Source organism: Dendropsophus ebraccatus, chromosome 1 (genome assembly GCF_027789765.1).
Source record: "Dendropsophus ebraccatus isolate aDenEbr1 chromosome 1, aDenEbr1.pat, whole genome shotgun sequence".
NCBI lineage: Eukaryota > Metazoa > Chordata > Amphibia > Anura > Hylidae > Dendropsophus > Dendropsophus ebraccatus.
The window spans coordinates 220443266-220451020 of NC_091454.1; positions in this window are offsets into that span (position 1 = coordinate 220443266).

Genomic DNA, 7755 nt, shown 5'->3' on the forward strand with positions numbered 1-7755 from the left:
CAATAAGTATAGCTGGTATATAGCTTCCTTCATAAGACTGGACCTGGATACAGTAAGTATAGTTGTTGTATTTCTGCCTTCAGGTGAATGGACCTGGATACAGTAAGTATAGCTAGTATATAGCAGCCTTCGGGAGGATAAAGTAAGTGTAGCTGTTATATGGCAGCCTATAGCTTTGTATGTAGAGCAAATATAACAACAGTCTTGTAAAGAGAATGGATCCATAGTTATTCTGGTAGGGCCCATCACTAGAATTGTGAAATATTATGGTGATTGACTGGGTGATCACTCATCTCTCCTATTGTTGCATTTGCTGCTTGCGGAATTACCCAGTAAACACTAGAGACTAGAGATGAGCGAATAGTGAAATATTCGATAATTCGAACTTCATTTCGATTAGCTCCTGATATTCGTATTTTCGAATGAATAGCAAATCCCATTATAGTCTATTGGAGAAAAATCCTTGGGACCTGGAAATCAAGATTTGACCACTTGGAGGTCACCAATTGCACAATAAAACCTCAGGAAATTATGCTAAAACCTCTGGAATGCATATGGGACAGCAGGGGAAGCATGCCTGGCTGCATCTAACACTAGTGATGAGTGAATATTGCAATTTTCGGTTCGAATCCTGAACACGAGCAAAAAAAAAAATGTTTGTGTTCGGTTCGTGTTCGCCGAACATTCAGGAATAAATTACGAACGTAAAGTAGAAATGTACATTTCGGTCTAGCGGTACACACATGCGTACGTATCAGTAACAAGATAACAGGTATTATCCTGCAATCACAGTATACAGCCGTATACAGGATACATAATTTTTTTTTTTTTTTACAATAATAAAATGAAAGAGCCGTTGAACTCTTTTACAGGACGCAGACTGCGCAAATCAGTAGTAGCAAGATAACAGGTATTATCCCACACTAACAGTATACAGCCATATACACTATCAATAGATGTCTGAACACACTGTCTCACAACAGCTTCTTAATCTCTGGTTTTTATACTTTTAGCCCTAACAAGGGCTTTTGGGGGTCCCTTCCTAACTAACTTCACCTAAAAGCTTTCTCTCCCTTGTATACAGCCTGTCCCTCCCTAGCTCTAACCAGCAAGTGACACAAATCTGAAATCCGCTATTCTTATATTCAGGAGGTGACGTCGTTTATCCAGCCAATCACAGTTAGAGTTGTTTTTTTTTTTAAGTCCTGCCTATTCCTAGTGCCTGTCCCTCCCTTTGCCTGTTTTTTTTTTTTGCTGGAAAAAAGCACCAGGGGATGCGGGGGGGCGATTCAAATTTTTAAGTTATCTTTGAATATTCAAATGCAATTGAATATCGTGAATAGCGAACTATTCGATCAAACACTATTCGCTCATCACTAGTTAACACCTCTCTTCTTCAGGTCCACCATCCACCTTTAGGATGGTTCTGATGAAGAAAGGCATCAATCCCCTAAAACATGTTGACTGTATTTTCAAGTAAAGGTGTACCAGTTTTTTTTTATTGTCTGGTTCTGTTCTCCTGTTCTCAGAGCAGCTGGGATCAGGGAAAGAGATACCTCAAAGTGAGCATGCCTTTACTTCAATTCTTAGTATTATGTCTACTGTGGCCTATGGCACATGTTTTTAGCCTTTTGTCTGTTTTTTCTTATTGATAAATGTATCTGATTGTCCTGTTTCTGACCTGCCTACTGTCCCGTTGTGTGTCCTTCTTGCTGTATGTACCCTGTCACTCACAGTCCTCAACGCTCACCTGGCTTCCTGCTATAGAGAGCTAGGAAACTGACCAAAATACTTAAATACCCCAGCTCAGAAGACAATATCACACATGATAGACTTCAATATATTGGCAAAACCTCATGATAGACTTAGACACCAAACAGCATCGCGGATTGGTAGATACACCTGCTCAGTAGTACGCCATCACTAGATATATTGTTAGACTTACATGTAATATGCCACTCACCTCATATATGTCTCCCAGTTTCCTCTGGTATTCCCGTATACTCACTATATATAAGAATCTCTCGTCCATCCTGGGAATTATATCCGTAATTACACATGTCAGTGATTTCCTGTATATAGACGCTCAGTCCCCGCGCGGATATCATCATCCTCAGAATATACAGTAGGAGAAATACATAATTATATATAATGATATAATGAGACAATGGGCTGTGTGACCTGAGGGACGGCCTTACTTCATAAATGTAATAAGATGTTTTTTTTATGATGGTCAAAGAATTACAGCAACAGCAGAATATAATATAATACAATGTAATATAATATAAAGTAATATATTAAGGGGTTCAATAAACGATAATGGGTTGCAGATATAGATGTAATACAGTATATGAGTAGTTTTTCTTCAGTACAATGTGGAGCCCCCCTATATATTATGTATAACAATCACCTATCAGCCAATCAGCAGCTGAGGTGAGATTTTGATCTTCTTCAAGCCTACTAACTTTCGTTCTTGAGTAATAAAACATTCTTGGAGATTGCTTTTGCTTTCTGCTTTGCTTCATCTTGCACCAAAGAAATCCAACAATATCAGTAGAATAAGGATGACCCTGGCGGTACCTCTTTATAATGGCCAGATTTTCAAAAAGACTGCTGCTCCTTCTTGTGCTTCTTCCACTGCTATTAAAAATTCTCTATTCTCTGTTCTAGGCCCTGGCAGGTCTGACTTACTACAGTTCCTGCTGCCTCTGCTTCCACTAGCAGGGCCGTTTCTTGCACTGTGGGGGCTGGGCCACCGCACGGGGCATTGAAAGCTAGGGAGCGCCAGGAGCGGTACAAACCCCCTCCATTCCCCCCGTCTGTCCCTTTTTTGGACCCCCCCCCCAGCATCCCACTTGGCTCCCCATCACAACACTGCCAGCCCCCAGCTGATCTAGGCTCCTGACCACCACCCCACCCCACCCCCCACCCCCACTGGACCCGGCAAACTTCCCACCCCAGACGCAAGTATGCCACAAACCTCCAACGGATCACACTGGACTCCCCACCGCCCCCCGGTCTCAGCTCCAGGCCTCTCCTGCAGCTCAGTGACGCTCCAGCCGGCCCGACCTCCGCAGCTACTGAAATGTCGGGAAGGGAGCTCTCTAGCAGGCGCAGCAGGCCCATCTGCTGGAGAATCCTTCCAGGCTGCTCACAGGAAGGAGAGAGGAAGAACGGCTTCAAGCTTGGATCGGGTAGGTATAATGTTGTGTGTGTGTGTTGTGTGTTTTTTTTTGGGGGGGGGCAGTGCAGGGACAATATTACTATATGGAGGCACGGGGGGGGCAATATTACTATATGGAGGCACAGAGGGGACAATACTACTATTCAGAGGCACAGGGGGACAATATTACTATATAGAGGCACATAGGGGACAATATTACTATATGGAGGCACATAGGGGACAATATTACTATATGGAGGCACAGGAGGACAATATTACTATTCAGAGGCACAGGGGGACAATATTACTATATGAAGGCACAGGGGGGACAATATTACTATACAGAGGCACAGAGGGACAATATTACTATATGGAGGCACAGGGGGACAATATTACTATACGGAGGCACAGGGGGACAATATTACTATATGGAGGCACATAGGGGACAATATTACTATACGGAGGCACAGAGGGACAATATTACTATACGGAGGCACAGGGGGACAATATTACTATACGGAGGCACAGAGGGACAATATTACTATACGGAGGCACAGGGGGACAATATTACTATATGGAGGCACCGGGGGGCAATATTACTATATGGAGGCACAGAGGGACATTCTTACTATATGGAGGCACTGAGGGACAATATTACTATATGGAGGCACAGGGGGACAAGATTACTATATGTAGGCAAAGAGGAACATTATTACTGTATGGCGGGACAGGGGGCATTATTACGGTATGGAGGCACAAGGGGACATTTTTACTATATTGAAGCACAGAGAGACAATATTACTATATGGAGAAAGAGAGGGACAATATTACTATATGGAGGCACAGAGGGACAATATTACGATATGGAGGCACAGGGGGACAATAGTATTATATGGAGGCCCAGAGGGACAATATTACTATATGGAGGCACAGGGGTACAATATTACTATATGGAGGCACAGAGGGACAATATTACTATATGGAGGCACAGGGGGACAATATTACTATATGCAGGGCCGGCCTTTGGGGTGTGCGACCTATGCTCTTTCAAAGGGCACCTCACTCCCGGCTGCTAGGGGGCGCTCTGGCAGACAGAGAGCTGCACTGCACATCTATGGAAGTTAGATGTGCTGCCTGTCTGCTGGAGCGCCCTCCCAGCTTGCCGCCTGCCCTCTTTTCTTTCATGCCTGGTGGGATTGCTGAGGGCTATTGCTGGATTAAGGAGGTTCCAGCAGCTGCCAGACCTAGGGAAGAGACCAGCTCTGCCCCCCCTCCCCCTCCTGCACTCTCTGTGCCCCCCCCCCCCCAGCAGCTCCCAGGCTGGACATACCACAGAAGATCCAGTGAAAAACTGTGGTCCCCTCTTTTCTGTCCTGGTCCCCTTCCCCCTGCAGTGATGTCTGCCCCCTCCTCTATACAGCTCTGCAGTCGCTGCAGAGGGTAAGGGGGAAGGCCTGCAGGCTGCACAATCACCAGGAGAGGAATGTGGAGACAAGTGCACTCCTGGAGCCTGGAGGCCAGCATAAAAAGTGTCTGTGAATGTCTGTGTCATGTGCTTGTCTGTTGTGTGTCTCTATGTGTGTGTTCTGTCGTGTGTGTGTGTGTGTGTGTGTGTACATAGATCTGTCATGTGTCTGTGTGTGTACATAGCTCTGTCATGTGTCTGTCTGTGTGTACATAGCTCTGTCATGTGTCTGTCTGTGTGTACATAGCTCTGTCATATGTGTGTGTATACATAGCTCTGTCATGTGTGTGTCTGTGTGTGTACATAGCTCTGTCATGTGTCTGTGTGTGTACATAGCTCTGTCATGTGTCTGTGTGTACATAGCTCTGTCATGTGTCTGTGTGTACATAGCTCTGTCATGTGTCTGTGTGTACATAGCTCTGTCATGTGTCTGTGTGTACATAGCTCTGTCATGTGTCTGTGTGTACATAGCTCTGTCATGTGTCTGTGTGTGTACATAGCTCTGTCATGTGTCTGTGTATGTACATAGCTCTGTCATGTGTGTGTGTGTGTGTGTGTGTGTACATAGTTCTGTCATGTGTGTACATAGCTCTGTCATGTGTCTGTCTGTCTCTGCGTGTACATAGCTCTGTCATGTGTCTGTCTGTTTCTCTGTGTGTGTACATAGCTCTGTCATGTGTCTGTCTGTCTCTGCGTGTACATAGCTCTGTCATGTGTCTGTGTGTACATAGCTCTGTCATGTGTCTGTCTGTCTCTGCGTGTACATAGCTCTGTCATGTGTCTGTGTGTGTACATAGCTCTGTCATGTGTCTGTGTGTACATAGCTCTGTCATGTGTCTGTGTGTACATAGCTCTGTTATGTGTCTGTCTGTCTCTGTGTGTACATAGCTCTGTCATGTGTTTGTGTGTGTACATAGCTCTGTCACATGTCTGTCTGTCTCTGTGTGTACATAGCTCTGTCATGTGTCTGTCTGTTTCTCTGTGTGTGTACATAGCTCTGTCATGTGCCTGTCTGTGTGAGGGCTAGTACTATACATGTATAAATGTGTGTTTGTATCTGTGTAATTTGTGTATCTGCATATTTGTGTTCTTGTGTAATGTGCTTATCTATGTGTTGTGTATCTATGTTATGTGTCTAGTTGTGTGGTAGTACTATAGAGGCAAATATATGTATGCATGCATTTGTATCTGTATGAAGTGTATGTGTGCATCTGTGTCATGATTCGCATTATAGGAGCTTGGCAGGGGGAGGTAAGTGACCTCCACCGTCTATTACCACCCCCTCCCCGGCCATAGCTTAAAAATACCCCCGGGCCGGAGTACCCCTTTAAGTGTCCTTTACACTTTGCTGATAGACTTAAGATTTCCTGCACTCAGACATGCTGCAGAAAATCCTTAGTGTATCTGCCCTTGTATGAATAGACCCTTGATGTGGAAGCTTATGTGTGTGTGTCTGCATGTGCTGTGCGTATGTATGTGTCTATGTGTGCTGTGTGTGTCTACCTGTGCTGTGTGTGTCTGTGTGTAATTGAGGTAGCTGTGTGGGGGGGGCTGTAGTTGTGTGGGGGGCTGGGGATGGTAGTTTGGGGAGCTGGGAGTGGTAGTTGTTTGGGGGGCTGGGTGTGGTAGTTGTGTGGTTGTGTGTGTGGCTGGGGGGGTAGATGAGTGAATGGCAGAGGGGTAGTTGCATGTATGGTTGAGGGGGTAGAGTAGTTGTGTGTATGGCTGAGGGGTAAGGTAGTTGTGTGTTTGGCGGGGGCAGTTGTGTGTATGGCGGGGAGGTCGGGTGATGGGTGTTGTCAGGAATGCTGGGAGGCTGAAAGAGCTTTATGTTACCCTAAAGGTGTGTGTTTGTGAGGGAGGGGGGGGGGAGAAAGGTTTTGCACAGGTCGACATTTACCCTAAGGCCGGCCCTGACTATATAGAGACACAGAGGGACTATATTACTATATGGGGTCATAGAGGGGCAATATTACTATTTGGAGGCACAGGGGGACAATATTATTATATGTAGGTACAGAGGGATAATATCACTATATGAAGGCACAGAGGGGCAATATTACTATGTGCAGGCACAGGGGGACAATATTACTTTATTGAGGTACAGAGGAATATTATCACTATATGGAGGCACAGTGGGACAATATTACTATATGGAGGCACAGAGGGACAATATTACTATATAGAGGCACAGGAGGGCACTATTACTATATGGAGGCACAGCAGGGGGCATTATTACTATATGGGGGCACAGCAAGAGGCATTATTACTATATCAGGGCAAAACAGGAGATCCTACGTGCATGGGGCAACCCATATACCTACAAACTTTACTGCACATGACACAAAGAATAGGAATTACTACAGTTTGGGAGCCTATGGGTGGAAAAAAGGTAGGAAAGTTGTTGAAAAAGTGCGGGTTCTGAAGAGGTGAATTGTAGCGGTAAGAAATCATCACCACGGCCTCATTATTTTGGCTGGTTAAAATCCTCATCAGGCAGACAAATCCTGCAGGTGCTGGTGCTTCCTACACATCTAAAAGTGTCAAAGCAGCTGCAATAAAGGTGTAAAGACCTCTTGTTTTTGATATTTTAGAGATATCGTTCATAGAACCACTAAGACCACTCTCCCTGCCGTGTGCCCATTTAGTCGTTTGTAAAACCTACGGGGTCCCTGACACTGGTACTCATGATGCCCATCCCCCTTGGTTGGTGCTGTTGATCTAAAAACTATCTAACCTTGAAGCTGTAGCCAGCTGCAACTGTTATGCGCAAGCCCCGTGGAGTCAATAAGACTGCTGTAGCTGCTGCTTCTGACATCCATAATGTTGCATCATGCGTCCATGTATTGCTGCCTAAATTCCTTGACACCCCTCAGACAGAATAGGGATATAGTGACATTTGTTGCCCTGTTTTTGTTTTGTCCTTAGTTAAGTTGTGTGAACAAGTTGTGTGCCCCTAGGTGTCATGATTGATAATGACTGGGGCATTACATGTGATATATGTGCTGCGGTTAAAAGTAATGCAGAGAATTCAAAAGCCTTTACTGTATCAAGTGAGGCTGATCTTGGCCTCACTGTCCTTAATGACCAATCTGTCACATACCTTACTGTTCCTACTGACCCTCCT